Source organism: Bacillus rossius, chromosome 1, assembly GCF_032445375.1.
Source record: "Bacillus rossius redtenbacheri isolate Brsri chromosome 1, Brsri_v3, whole genome shotgun sequence".
In the NCBI taxonomy this organism is placed as follows: Eukaryota; Metazoa; Arthropoda; class Insecta; order Phasmatodea; family Bacillidae; genus Bacillus; species Bacillus rossius.
In genome coordinates, this window is record NC_086330.1 from 156,711,215 (window position 1) to 156,727,490 (window position 16,276).

Consider the following 16,276-nt stretch of genomic DNA (forward strand, 5'->3'; position numbering starts at 1 on the left):
AAAACATTTTATTCTGTTGATGAATTTTTAAATTGTATTGATAATCATAACCTGTGTGTTAACATCTGAATTGTATGTATGTATGTATGTATGTATGTGTATATATATATATATATATAATAGTTATGTTATGTGTATATTTGTGTGTTTATGTATAAAATATCTTTGTGTACGGACACCTTAATATTATGTGTGTACAATACATGTATGCTCTATCCCTTTAATTGTGATATGTGTATATAATCATGATATTGTTTATAACTTTTATCTTACTATGTTATGGATTTATTTTTTATTTTGTATTGTATTGTATATACTGACATGTTCTACACCATTGAGCAATTGCTCATTCATGGTCGACGGAACGTAACTATAAATAAAAATAAAAGAAATCAACAGAATTGCCGTTCCTAATTCCTAAAAAATAGCTTTTATTTGCTCTTACAGTACCAGAGATATATACTTGTTGTATAGTATACCAAACACTGTGTAAAGGCTCGGACAAAACATAACATACTAACAAAATACAGTATTAAGTTTTTTTTTTTTCAGTTCACTTAATTCAATCTGACTAGCTACAAACCTAAAATTCGTAATACCAAAGATTATCTTTTACTACTACATTTGATAACACTATTGCTTAAACTGTGATAGGCCTACGTTTTCGGCCTATTATAAGCTCTGATCGTCGTAATAAACATAACCTTTCAATAAATAAGCAAATTTGTACGTCCACTAGTGTAATTATTCCTCATTTCGTATTCAGTTTCAATGAAAGTTTTTGTAATTCATAATTTTAAAAACAATATTTATGTTACAGTTTTTCATTACACACATTTAAATGTTTACTTTAATATTTTACGTTAAAATACAATTGGATAAGTTATACGGAACAATTGCTACCGGGAACAGTTAGTCAAAATTTTATGCATATTTTCAAAATTAAACATATATTGGTAACTAGACAGATTTTCATCACGAATAGAAAGAATTCTTTTCTTTGTTTTAATATTTTATTTTAAAATACAAATGTATAAACAATAAGAAACAATTGCCGATTACATATTACCAACTACAGCAGCATTTTATACTCAACAGTAAAACCACCATAATAAACAAAGTACTAATGGGATTACGTCAGTTGTAGCCAGTCCGCTGAGCCAGTTTTAAGTGCTTCGCTGTAAATTCCACGTGTAAACACTATTGTATGATCAGATACTCTTTTTGAATTATGCACTATAATTTAAAAAAAAAAACTACCTAGAATTACCCAAGGGAAAAGTTATTTTTCCTCGTATTACATTTGGGGGCAATTTTACCCTCTAAACAGCTTGTCATATATAATACAGTAATCTATTTTACACTACTCAAACATATTCTGGAGTTATATAACTACACATAAGACTCCGGAACTCTAAATTAAGCCTTCAACACGTGAAAAAAAGCCAATATTACATGGGAAAATTTTAGCACACAATCCTTGTTACGTTGCCTTTTATTACCAACATTCTTTAAATTAATTTTTTGAAGGACGTTATTTACAACTAATATTTATTTGAGTTAGAAATACACACATCTTAAGTCCATTGCAAAATAATTCTAAATTAATTTTTGCATCGCTAAGATTTATCGATTTTTACCCACTTCGCCAATACTTTAATAACCATCATTTCAGGATATTCAGTTCATTTATAGCAATTTCGAACTATTTATTCTGTTACTTTTAAGATTTAACGATTTTACTGCACGCACCAATCGCGATAAAAAAAAGTAAATAAAACGCAGAGTACCTAACTAGTTAAGTAAACATGTTAGTGTACTCACCTAGAAATATTTACGAAACAGCACTACTCCTTTATTGTAGATCCGGGTTTGGGGTATGAAAACATTACCACTGTATATCGCACAGGCATCACGCTGCAATAAATAATTCACGCCATGTCAAAACTCGCAGTTAAACAACGGCCAACCACACGCTCACAACATGGCGTTGTTTACACGTCATTTCCCCCTCCCCCCTTCAGGGCACACGGCGGCCCGAGTGATGTTTACCACGCAAGCTCGGAAAAGCAGCGGCGACAGCACCATCAATTACCCGCGCGAGCGACTGAAACGCGACTGCAGGCAGACGCCAGACCCCGAAAGAAACCTTTCACTGGCCGGCCTGCTGACGTCATGCGCCACAATGGGAAGTGATGTCAGAGTTTGCTCCCCGACTGCCGACTCCACCTGCGACAGCTGCTGCGCGCGCCTGCGTACTACGAGCGAACGCGCCGCGATAAAAACACTGCGCCGCAGAGCTCACTCAGCGTGAAACACTTGGCGTGCGTGTTCAATAGCTTCCCGAGTTACGAAATAGTTGCTGTCCCAACCGTTGCGGCGCTGAGTGTCTTGTCTCTATATTTCATAGTCTCAAAAGTTAGTAGATATATCATATTATAAAATAGTATCAAAGTGCTGTTCACACCGACTGTCCCATTTACTTGCCTCATTTCTTTCTTACGAAACCATTAAGGGAGAATTAAGTTTATCCCTCCTCCTCCCCCCAAAAGTTATTTATTCATCATAAATGTAAATGTTTTAATAAAAAAGTTTGAAAAATATATATTTTTTTTAGTGAAACACTTGAAACAATTAACTAAAACATTTAAGGCACCCATTCACTAGCTATTTTCGCCGTTGAAACAACACAAGGCAACACTGGTTAACACTGGTTAACACTGGTTCGTTCAGAAAGTTGCATGCAACTATGGGACTCAAGTTATAAACATATATACATATATATACATATACATATATATATACATATATATATATACATATAACATTTATAGCAAGTTGAATGCAGGACCCGACACAAGTTAATTATCAAAACTGTAAATATAATTTAAGATAAATGCTGGTTCAATATATTTTTTAAGGCTTCAAAATTGTGTTTCCTGAAAACAAAAAAAAAAATATAATACTCCTAAGTTATTATTTACCTACATAAAATAATTCATTAGAAACCTATCGGGAAAAGAAATACAATAACATGGGTATGTTCAACATGAGTATCCGAGTCTTCCGACACTGACGGCAAAGACGATCAAGAAAAACTGTTTAAAAGGGTGGAAGAAAAAATGGGGGGGGGGGGGGGGGGGGGGGGAGAATTATCTCCAATTCTTATCCAAATAAATTTTTATTTAACTATAAAACTAAAACTGGGTGAAATTAACTGGAAAAAAATGTGGGCTAAAAATGCACGTTAATGTTTACTACGCAGCTGTACGAGAGACAATTAAGGAAGAGCAAGGTCGAGAGGTAAGGATTAGTCATTACAGTATTGTTACGGAGGTAGTTGTAGGCAGGCGAAAGCTTGTTCCCATCTATGAATGTAAAATATACTAACCGACTGTGCCAAGGTGGTACCAAATTATGAGCGCATCCGTGTGAGGGGAAACAAACCATTCCCTCCCCTTTTATATAAACCCAATCCAAAATTCCAGAGTACAACAATTATTTTATCCTATAAATACAAAGACAATTTCAATCATTAAATATAAAATTTTCATTAATAATACTTTGCATGATTTTTTTTACCTGTCAAAGTTTTGATTGCATCTACAGATAAAACCATACTATATAACTATCCCCTATAAAAACGCTTATGTTGTGAACATTCAAACTACTTGCAAAACTAAAACTCTTCCTTGAGCTTTAACATAATCTAGGCCCAAAAGTAGAAAAGATAAAACCCTACCTTTATTTTACATTAAAATGTACAGTTAGGAAACATTACCACACATTTCAGTTCTTTGCTTTTATTTATTTCGTTACAATTCAAGCATTTAATCATTGAAATTCTATTCTATTAAAGAACACTTATTGCGTTATAAATGGATTCTTTTGATGCTTTTTCATGTGATTTTACTTCATTTTATATATTTAATTACATCTGGGTACAAATCATTTTATTTGTATTTTATTAAGTGATTTTGTTTGTAATATTAGGTTTCCGACTCATTTCGGTATATGTGGGTTTATTTCATTTCCATTTGTATCGTTTAAGATTATTTCAGTTATTTCACATTAATATGTTCAAATAGATAACATTTCCACACATTTCACTAACGTTTCTACAAGTTTTCAGATTTTTTTTAAATTTTATTTATAGAAACTATTGTAGCAAACTTTATATTTCTGGATTGGCAAAATTCAATTGAAAACGTGCAACAAAGTAATCTTGTCATGCCCAAAGATTATTATATAACAAAGACTCAACAAGACATCAATAAATGGTCATACCACGGAAACAGCTCGTTAGAAATTGTGTCGTCGTCTGGTCGAGAGATGCCCATCATGCGAGGTAAGGAAAACACTAGTACGCAGTTATTCGCATTCACTTTACGTGCATAAATTTAATGATTTAAGTTTTTTTTCTTAACTCAGTGGGGGAAGAACTAGACCACTCTTCCTAGAATAATTAGTAAAATTGTAATTTTAAACTAACTACTTTTCGAGGTACTTAAAAACATTAGTAGTAGACAACTAGTGTCATAACAGTTTATTAGCTAAAATTGTTTTTAATAAAACAACAGTTTTTAGGTAGCCTACATGTTAAAATAACTTGTAAACTTGTGAAAATTCACTTTGTCATTACAAATTTAGAAAAGTGATTCTGTAAAACACTTTTAATAGCATATTTTAACAAAGTTATGAAATTTTAGTGTTTAGTAATACAACATGTAGTTTTCTCTGTTTGGATATTGTTGGAGTGCAGTTGTTTCGACACACTTTGGGTGACCCTGAGCAGGTGACAATGGTTTGCAGCCCAGGTCAACTGACCGGGGTAGCTGCAGGTATTGACTTCAGCTGACTGTTGCAACCAGCCAAAGTGACACGCGAAATTTCGCAGCTTCAGTGACCTGTAGGTTGGACTTGATGCGGTGTTATCTCTAACCTTGAGTCATTTTTTTTACTTTGGCTTCTGTCCCCGAAGGAAGCATGTTTTGAGTCTTGAATGTCTGAGTGCGATTTTACCAATCAGTTGCTGTTTGACGTAGACTACCTTACAGGCGTGTTAAAACATCTGTGGCACAACTGAAGGCGTCCACTGTCGTTAAATGAACTTTCTCCGTCCCCATAGTCCAAACCAATCTGAGACAGGTTCCCGGATAGGGACGGACGCGAGGAGCTGATCTTTGAGAGAACCGACAGCGACCCCGTGGAGTGACGGACGAGGCTGGAGCGCGCGCGACCCGTCACGGCTGGGGTCAAGTGGGGCGAGTGCTAGCTCCACGGTTGCCCCCCCCCCCCCCCCCCCCCACTCCATCACTACCCTGCCCGAAACAACTGACGACCGGCCAGATTGCCCCAATTGACCCCGCGATGGGGAGTGCGGACTCGCTGCCCACCTGGCCCAGTCCCATCACGAGGCGCCAGCGGTCCAGAACCCGTGTCTGCTTTAGCCGGTGTCGCACTACTAGCGATGTGTTATCACCAGTTTCTACTCGGTGTTTTCTTCTGCACGTTCGATTATTAAATATCGCAGGCTTGCGCGGCAATTGTCTGAAGTAGCCTGGCTTCTGGGCTGTAGCCGCGTCCAATGCGGATATATCACCGACGTTTCGGTCGACGTTGCAGTCGCCATTATCAGGGTAGAGTTACCTGGTTAAGTTATTACAAGTTCTTCTGCCTTTAATGCTCTCGCCTGAGAGTAGTGTTTCCCGATTGGCTGCAGCTGTGGGCCAATTACAGCCTTCCTTTTGTTTAGTTGGCCTGATGGTTTGGCCAATAGGAGCTGGGCTTCTAGAAAATTCACGTACGAAATGTGCGTGTATTACTGAATGCAAAACCTCTTTCGCGTTTCCAGACAGTTAAAAAATTAGATATTTCTGTAATTTTGATTATAAAACCCCACTGCCGCGAAATTCCTTTTAACACCTATATGTACGTCCAGTGAGCCATAAAAATTGCAGCAAAACTTTCAGCGGATTGATATGATAAAACGATGACGCGATATTGGTTTGTTTTGCGGAGAGACAGCAGTCTATTTCTCAGTATTCTGTCACGTTGCGTTCATGTTGTGAGGAACCGATTTACGTGTTCCCTGCCGTGGAAAACAACTCTCGTGACGAGATGCGATATAGTCTCTGCCACATTCGCGCAGTCGCTTCTGACTCATCTGTCTGACCGTGATGTCCGGCCATGCAGTCAGTTTAGTTTTCCGTAGCAGCCTGCCTGTTCACGTTCATGAAGGGCAGAACTAGCTTGGCTTTACTCGAGAGATATATACAACATAGAGATTGAACGATATACGTGTTAATGGAATTTCGATGCATTTATCGAAAATTTGTTCGTTTTTACTATACATATTTGGGCCAAACCTGTTATTTTCATGCCTACACAATTTTATAAATTTTATTTACGTTTCCGAGGACTTCGTTTTCAGTTTGAAAGCAATTTAACGGAAAACAAATGACACAAAATGGTGCCCAAAACGTAATTATGAAGATATAAAATTAAAATGATTATTTCCCTGCTATCTTACAATTTGTGCTCATCATATTGCGAAAATTGTTCATGACGTCACAAGCAGTTGTCTGACCTGTCAGATCAGCTCCGCGTGACTGTACCGTCAGCACTAGACGTCATAGAAGGGAAGTGAGCGCCATATCCTCATCTCCACCTTCAGCTCCGACGCGTCAGACAGACGCGACTTGAATCTCCGCGGATCGGCAAGCCACGTGATCGCTACTCGTTTGCCGAGGTTCGCCCGAGTTTACACACGCGTCCGGGATACGTGAGGCGGTTCAGAGAATACACTGACGAGCTTGCTTCCTGGCTGGCATTCGTTGGAGAACTTCCGTGACTCAGGGATGGATGTTTGCGTCGCACGCAAGGCCTTCGCGACGGGTAAACAAGCTAGCAGAACGCGATACGCCACACTCGATGGCGTCACTGCGCTCGCGAACTCCAAAACAAAAAACATCGGCTCGTGTTTCTCAATGAACTGGAGAGGAATAGCACCGCCAGTGCAGTAGCGCAGTTCAGCGCTCTCTAGCGGCCGCTTCTCTTTGAGGTTTTGTCTTAATCCGAGAGGGAAATATATTACCCGAAATACGCTATTTTTGTTTCAGATATTCTATTGGCTGTAACCACTTCGTGGTTTAGTTTTTTTTTTATTTTATGTGGAACATCTGAGCTCTCGGTATACGGAATTTGGTAGGAGCACTTTCGTGAAAAATAAACTGAATTCTTTTAACAGAAATGTATCACAAAGATGGCGGACCCACGTGTAGCAAAATAAATCCGTATATAGTCACTTTCGTAAACATTAGGGGACATACCACGTATTGGTGTGTCAAATGAAGCTTTACTATAGTGAAACTACACTGGAATATATTTAGTAAACAAATAGTCATGGTAAAAAGCCACAAGTTTTAAAATACCTAAGAAAACTGTCATTACATCATTATAATACATATTCGCCTTCTATATTTACAAGAGGTTACTAGCACAGCGGTGGAGCGCGCTTGGTAGCCTCGAGGGAGAGTCACATCTCGTCACTGGAAACTAACTTTTTAAATAGCATTATAATATAATAATGTTGAATCCGCTCAATAAGATTAAGGTTTGTTTGTAGGAAGTACTTACAGACTCGATTCAGTCGTTTAAGCAAAAACAAACATACAAACATATAGTTAGTGTTACAATGAGAGTTTTAAAATGTTTTAGATTAGTATTTTAGTAATGTCATAACTTTTAACGTATGCGAAAACTTAATAGTATTAACATTTTACTGAATTCTAAAGAGATATGCAGTATTTCAATTTTTATCGGAGTCGTTCTAATAGTTTAAAATTTCAGTTTATTTCTTGCTGCTGATTGCTATCTGCGTTTAACGGCAGATGGTATGTGTGTGATTCGCATTCAGAAATTTTGGTATTTGGAAAGAGTTATTTTATTTATCAGTTTATTTATCACACTTGGAATATTTTAAAGAATTCTACTTCAAATTTCGTGTCCGAGTTTCATATTATAAGATTATTTGCAACATGAGCACCATGAGAACACATGAGTTTGCTCGTTACCGAGGGTATACATATGTATACACATCACTGGCGAGTACTGAAAGAAGTGCTCACATTTTTGTCAATTTTAATTTGGATTTGTTAATGAACAATAGGGCTTATATAATTTATATAATGCCCGTCGTCAATAGTGACAAGACTGCTACAATTAATTTCTCCTGTGCAGTCATTGGCGTTTATTATTTATTTATTTTTGGTAACGACTATAACTTAAATAACACTGTCAATAGTCGCAATGTTATGGTATTTGAAAAATCAGTCTCGACTTTAACGAAGACAAATTTAAAATATGGAAAATTAAAAATCTTAAATTATAAATCTGTTTTAATTTTAGTTTTTGTATGTCTTCCTTAAGGCTCGGTCTCATACGCAGTGTTAATTTATTTTTTTAGTTTTAGTTTTTCTTCATTACTTTAAATTTTTTTAACTCTATTCCTTCCTTTTAGTTGATGTTCTCTCTCACACAGATAAACTTATTTACAACAAGTTTTCAATAAGTGTAATATCACGGGTGTAAAAAAGCTCGCATGTCTTCGTTATTCCGCGAGAGAACTACATCATGCACACATTCTTCGGCAAAAAAAATTACATTGTACACATGACGCAAATGGATTTTTTAAAATAAAGATTGTACTTTTAGCTATACATAAGTGAACAGAGATAATAACATCTACAGGCGCTTAACTGGGTAATTTAAAATTGTACGCAATCTTTGTAGGTCAAAACTGCTGTTAGTTAATTCTCTTTTGAATGTGTAATAACACTCGTAAAAAAAACATATTTACGTAACCTTAATTTCAAAGTAATTAAACTACTAAGAAAACAATTACCTGCATTAAACACTACCAAATTGCTAGATTTCACCGAAACACGCAAATGGTTAACTGGAAAAACCTCAACACGCAGCTGTAAAACATGGCGGACGTCAGCAAGGCCGTCCAGAGAAACCAAGGACCCGGGGGAAAATAATTTTGTTTGCCCCCCCCCCCCCCCCCCCCCCCCCCCCTTTCCAAATGTACAACTTAATACCCCACAATTAAAAAATAAATACTATAAAACCTAACCTGTGCGTATCGCATTACTTGTAATGTTCACAATGAATTGTACTAACAAGGTATCGTCCTAATCAGGGGTAATCACAACCATTAAAAATATATATCTTATCTCAACTGGAGCCCCCTGAGATTCCTCTGCCCCACTTCCCTTTTTCTCGTATAACTCTTATCTCGACGACCCTGGGCGTCAACAGAGCGCGAGAGAGTAGACAGTTCGTGCTCTGTCAAACGAACCGAGACCAAACACCAATTGTATAAGGGACATATTGGAAACTGGTAAGAAATACGTGAGCAAAAGTGATGACAGCGAACCTGGCGGCGTGGAGTGTACCTACGTTTTTAAGCGCGTAAAATTAGTTAACAGTAGTGACATCTAGCGGCATGAAGTGTACAATTACTTGAAAGCAATGCAGTGAAGTGTCTCGCGCATTGCCAATGCCAATTGGCCACTTTTGTTTTCCAATATTGTCCTATTACGATATTTGCTGAGACATACCGTAAACACAAGATGGAGAAGCAACTTCGGCCAACTGAGACCCGGCCTTGCGGCCTTGCGACCGCTATCAGTCCAGCCCCCTGGTAACGCCACGCCTGTCCGGCTGTGGAGTTATCGACATCCAGCTGGCGCGGACACTGAGTGGGTCCTCACATCCACCCGGCCGCAGCACGCCCGCAAGAGAACAATAAGGCCGGTATTCCAAGACGGTCGGGTAAGGTAGCGTACGTAACCTAACTCGCGTGCCGTATTCCAGAACGGTGTTTGAACAGAATTCCAGTAAGGAAACAAATCGGCAACAGTTTTAACAAACGGTTCTCTGCGCGAGGCTAGAAACTGGTTTCAACGCGTTCTAGCGGACGTTTCGCAACCATCGATACAACTGTTACGGCAAAATACTATAGATAGCAGCACCATCGCACAAAAATAGGACCTTTTTATAATTTGCTCAAATTCTTTTTATGTTTTAATTATTTATTGTTTTGACCATTCATTTGTACAAGTTGTATTCCAGGATAGTTTCGCTATTATAAATTTGTTACGTCCCCCGATTATCAAAACAATGACTACATACGAGTTAATGGCGCCAGACGCGGGTTCGCCATCTGGACGAATTCATCGAAAAAGTAAGCCTGCGCATGCTCAGATTTTGGGATTCATATCAGCAACGGACAGGAGACCAAAATCTGTTCTCTAAAAATAAGGGACTGGCCGTGTCCCATCGCGCACTAAGAATACTGTTAGGAAACCCGTGCAGCATATTCAAGACCTAAACCCTTATTTTTGTGTCTTGGAATACCGGCCTAAACAAGAAAACACAAGGAGAGACTCGCAGTCCCACTACTTTCTCCAGCTTCTTCTGCCTATACAGACCGCATGTTTTCACAGTGGGAGCTGCCGGCTCCCCTCGCCGATATCACGACAGTGAGTCGTTACCCGACCTTCACATTTATCGGAAAAGTATGAAATGTCTCGTACTTAGCTTATCTTTCCCACAATCATGTATACGGCAGCTCCTACCCGACTGTTGGGCAGGTGTGAAACAGATTTGAGATGTGAACGCGACATCTTAGTGCACCCAGCCACCGCCCACTCTCACTAAGGCCCGTTCTACAAAGGCACGGAAACGTAAATGGATCATGTAAACTGTGACTGATCCCCCGAAACATTTCACTATCGTGTCTACTGCTTTCACAATACACGGGAACTTAAAAAAAAAAATCGCAACCAATAGGATTGCATTTCAAAGTTACGAAATATTAAATTAATTAAAAACTATATTATGCTTCTAGAACGTAATACGGGCAGAATTTACACACATCATATAAATAAACCACAAAGTAATAATATAACACTGCGTATTCTTGTGAAACAAATTTAAGTAACTTGGAACAAACAAACATGGCTCTCACCGGAGCTAAATACTCTGCTTCTATTGGTCGGACGGGTCAGTCTTCATCTGCGTGCTATTGTAGAACTCTGTTCCGTGATATCCGTCTCCGTTTACGTGACATTGTAGAACGGGCCTGACAGCGCCTGGAATAAACCGCCAAGACACTACGTAATGTCGCTAGCTCGGCGAAGTCCCGTCACGCTGGCATCACAGCAGCGCGATGGTGGCGACGCGAGCATTTCTAATCAATCACGTTCGCCACACCCATGACGCCAGCGCGACAAAAATGGCGAAATAGACAAGACTTCTCGATTAGAAATATTTTCTATTTCCAACCCGTTGTTGGAGCGGGTTAAGGCGGAATTACAACAGCCCATAGACTCCGTCTTTCATCCGTCCGTCACTTTCATAGTTTAATTTGTAACAATTTCCATCTGGTACCTAAACCGTTTACTACGACTTCAACTACCAATGGAACACGAAATCAAAAGCGAAGAGCGAGCAAAGGAAGCTCACTCGCTGGAGCAAAGCGAGTGGCGAATGATCACCGGAGCGAGTAGCTAGTTAACTCGCTGAGCGTCGTCGACACTTGCGGAGAGAGAGTCGTCCTTCAATTAACGGGGGATCAGTTGACGACGTTGGCAGCCAAGGACGCGCGGTGCCGAGGCCTCGCCGGAGTGTCCAACACCGTTACCACGGTGGGAATGGACTCCACAGTGCCATCGTTCCTGCGGCACGTTCCCCTCCGGATCACCAGGGCGCCGTTCGGCTGGAGCGTGAACGCACCTCTTCTCTTCTCCTGTCCCTAGTACCATTGAATATATATAATGTATAGAAGTCGCGAGCCCAGGTTAAATTTTCTGTCCGGTTTCGCAGAAGAATTGTTGTAGTTCCAAGCTCCGCCGCTGCGATCGCTTCAATCGCTGGGTATCGACAGCGCACGCCCCTAGCGGTCTTAGGGCGTACTAGGTTAACCAGCCAGTCACCCTCCCATATACGGGAAGCTGGTATCAGCACCGTTCGGCGACCTTGACGATAAGTATTCCTTACCACTGCCTTTGAGAGCCACGAAACCCCGGGAGAAGACAGTTACTGGGATCACTGTATCGAGGGATTGTGTACCCTAGTAACGTGAAAATTAGCTCCTAAGAACTTTGTATCAGGCCTTCAGTCCGTGTTGAGTTTTAAAATATGATTTAATTTAAAAGTTAAATACCTACTTATTTTAACTTTATTTCGCATTGATAATTTTATAATTTCAGACATGCTGAAGGGTAATAAATGTGCGTACACGGGTTGTCAGAATACGAGGATCGGTTCACAAGGCACATCAATGTTCCGTTTTCCAGTGAAAAATAATGACAGGGAAGTTGTGAATTATAACTTGCCAATTTTGTTTTACATTATTTATCAGTTATATACTGTGTAAAAAAAAAGTTGACGCAAGTATGCGAGGAAAGTCCTAATTATTTAATATGAATTAGTAAAGAATTATTTTCTATTATATTTAAAATATCCACGTTTTAATTACTTTAAAAAACTAATTATATTACAGCAACCACATATTTTTAATTTCATTATTTTGACTAAAACCGAGTGAACGCTAGTTAATTTTCGATGTAAATTTTAATAAACGCAAAGTTTTAGCCAATTATTACCCACGTCGTCTGTCATAAAATGCATTTGTTTGGCAAGCGTTTCAACAAAATTTTAAGATAGATAGCAAAATGTGCTTAATAAATAACTAAACAATTAATTATTTGTGAGTAGATAGACTGCAGCTGCATTAGTATTTTTTTGTTTATTACTTTACAATATTAAGATGTTAGTAGCTTAATGATCGCTGTCAAAAAACGTCATGTGAAAAATTTTGCGTTTATTTACCAGAGAACATACTTTTTAAGTGGATTAGTGTAAGAAAAACCTAAGTTCGAACTTTTGTTTTATACAAAAATAAAAACAAAAACGTGGTAAACATTGGTCCACACAACCACCTCCGTACTTTTTTTAAGTAGATAAAACTGTTTAAAATACTTTGGATTCTACCGTTATTACTTAAGTTATGAACAATTTAAATTCAAAAATATTTTATTATGTATCCAGAAAAAAAATTCACCTGGAAGACACTTATATTGAGATTCTAAAAATTAGGTACGCATTTAAACACGAGGTGTTATAGACTTTTAGCCCAGTCAAAGTATATTTTGCGCTCAAATTCAATCCGATGTTTATGATTTTGTGTTTCAATTGTTCAGTGGTCTGCACGGAACGTCACATCAACAGTCATGATAAATAGGAAATGATAATGTAATTGACATATTTTGGGCAAATAGAGGAATCAGTACCTCTTATCGGCTATATGACTGTGTAGTAAGAATCCACCATTAAGAACAAAGTCAGGGTTCTCCAAGTCCAAATTCTCCCTCGTCACATAAAACATGTACAGGGTTGCTTTCTTGGTTTTGCGTATCCCAGCTTCGTCAAAGAGAGCTAAATGAAATGGAGCCAACTCATACTGCATATACATGATCAAGTCATCCTATTTTTCTTCACTTATCGTTATCCTCTGGAAAACTAACAAATGATAAATGAGCTATTACAATTGAATGTAATAGTGTAGCTAATATTCGCCCGAGGGAGAGCTTGATCTTTTCGTGACAATGCTTGATTAGAATTTTTCCAACATTATTCTGTATTGATTGCTCGCCAATTACTATAGCATTGAAAAAGGTAACTGTGGCATCCCCTACTAGTCCATTTGCTATATAGATGATTTGTTGTGTTCCAGGAAATGGTGGGTGATTATTTAGCTAAGCAGAGATCTTATATTAATCTGTTGCATCCCTACTTCTTCGATATTGTCAGAAATCTAGTTGTTCAAAGATATAAAATGAGTAGCGCATAACTCTTCAATGATGAGCAGATGCAAATGCAGTCATCCCCAAGGTCCACTCGCTCAAGAACTTGTCAGTGAATCCTCGTCCTCGTGTGAGGCTTCCAACAATTTTCATGTTACGCATTTAAGTCTGTTCTGTGGTCTGTCTGACCAAACGCTATCAGTTCTTTTCTTTGAGAAGTAACCCTGGCATGTAAAAATGTTTAATTCTGGGGTCATCATGGACTCTAGCTTAAACATGTTTTGTAAAGTCAAGTGACAGCATTTGGCATACAAGAGGCACGGTTCACAAATATATAGGTCAGTTGCTATAGGAAAAAGGTTTGAGATAAATAAAAAAACTCATTTTTTAAGTGAAACTATCTCAAACAATATTATAGAAATGAAAAAGTGAAAATAATTTTTATAGGATTTTTAATACTCTTTCATTTTTTTATTAAAACCTTTTTTCTTTTAAGGTTACTCATTTACGAGATATTTTTTTAAAAATAAAAAACAAATGCCTTTTTTTATAATCCTTTCTAGTTTCTGACTACCTCACTTCCTATTCATCATGACTTTTGATTTTAATTCCCCTGGACACTACTGAATACGTGCAAAGTGTAACAAAAATATCGGATTTAATTCGAGTACAAGCGAAATGTTAGCATATTTTGACTCGGCTATTTATTCCCTCATTAGAACTATTGCTAGTTTGAAAGCTTTCAACAAACGTTTCTGACAAATAATCTCAGTCCTGACATATGACAGTTGATTATTCCTCTGCGTTTTACACGATCATATTTTTACATATTTCACAGATGATGAAACAAACACGTACATTTTCTAACGAGTCATTGATTTATAAACTTTCCTCTATACGTGTCAGTGATCGCACGTGTGTAAATCGTTTGCTAAAGCTCGACAATGAAATATTTTACATTAGTTAATGTTGTAAAAATAGTACTTACTAATGAGATTATTTTACTTAACGTATAAAACGTATACGTAACGAATACCTAGGGACAATAACACAATAGTTTTGTTAAATGTCATTAGATGGCATTGTGCATGTTTCGTATCGTTAAGAATGTACGGAAGTAAAAGTTAAAAAAATGTATACGCAATGGAAGAGTTTTATATACTGATATTTAGAATGAAATAATTCTTTGAAATTTATATTTTACTCTGTTTTATTTATTTTTAAGTTGTTAAGTGATCTTTAAATTTATTATGCATATACATATAATATAAGGTAAATACAGCTGTGGTACATGGGAACTTGCACGATTACAATTTCGCTCAAAATTACTGGGCCTCATTTAGCCACAGTTTGTTTCACTTAAGATGGCTTTAGATTACATTTATTGCAACGGATTAAGTCTTTGGCCGCTGAATATTTTACTGTAAAATAAACAAAAGTTATTAATACATGATTAGCTAGTCTTGCACTACATGAATATGTGTTAGTTTTGTTTATTGCTTCACAAATTCTTAATGCTTCATATAATTCATATGTCAAAGTCACAAATTTCGTTGTACGAACTGTCAAAAATGTCACCTACTATGGTAGGATGATTATGTGGCTTTTTTTACATTGAAAGTTTTTGTGCATGTAAATAAACTCTTCAAACAACTCTAGAACACAGAGAACTGTTTTTCGCTAGAGTTTTATACACCAACTTAACTCAAAGTTACTGGGCCCTCATTATTTGTAAATTATAAAGATGATAAAATAGTACGTATAATCATTTGTTTGTGGTATTTTTATTTTACTTCCACCCATTTTTAATTTTTTTTTATTTGACTTGAAACGCAATTTAATGCACTGTGTTTTATAATGCTCCTGAAGGAGAATTTACAAACCAACTTTACTTCTGAAAAGTATAGGTAGTAAATATTTTTAAAATTTTGTATAAACTGTTTTTTAGATCTAGCCATGTTAATAAAATATTAATTTATCACTGCAAAATAATATTCACTGCACGTATGCGAACATAAATATTATGTATGTACATGTTTACTGTTTAGTTATTTCTTTAACATACAATATTTTTCCCCGATAAAAACGAGTTTCTTGTGTTAGAGCTTACTAAAGTTTTTATTAATGCATGACTAAGTTCGTGCACAGATTTACACTGATCAGCTATTTATATAACAGTGTCTGGTATTTTATAATTTCCTCTTTGCATACATTTGGTTGAATTTATATTAAAGTGGATTCTATGAGGTACTTTAATTAATTTGGCGAATAAAATATTTATTTTATTTCCAATTGGACCGATTTTTATTCAAATACAATATTTATTACACCATCTGGAATCCAACACCAATGAAGTACTGATATATGTGGCTCTTTTTAAATAATTGTGTAATATTTCA

The 16,276-nt window shown here is 37.1% G+C and overlaps 1 protein-coding gene across 5 annotated transcripts in view; it reads right to left on the reverse strand.

Annotated features, from left to right (window-relative positions):
* Positions 1 to 16,276, reverse strand: part of LOC134546333 (uncharacterized) — a 127,653-nt gene that overhangs the window by 60,797 nt on the left and 50,580 nt on the right. Inside the window, exon 1 of one of the 5 annotated variants that reach the window (XM_063389103.1) lies at positions 1,825 to 2,192. The exons of the other annotated variants lie outside the window; for them this stretch is intronic. The gene's annotated coding sequence lies outside the window, so the exon portion shown is untranslated. Of the gene's footprint in view, positions 1 to 1,824; positions 2,193 to 16,276 lie in introns of those variants that run through there. 5 annotated transcript variants of the gene reach the window in all.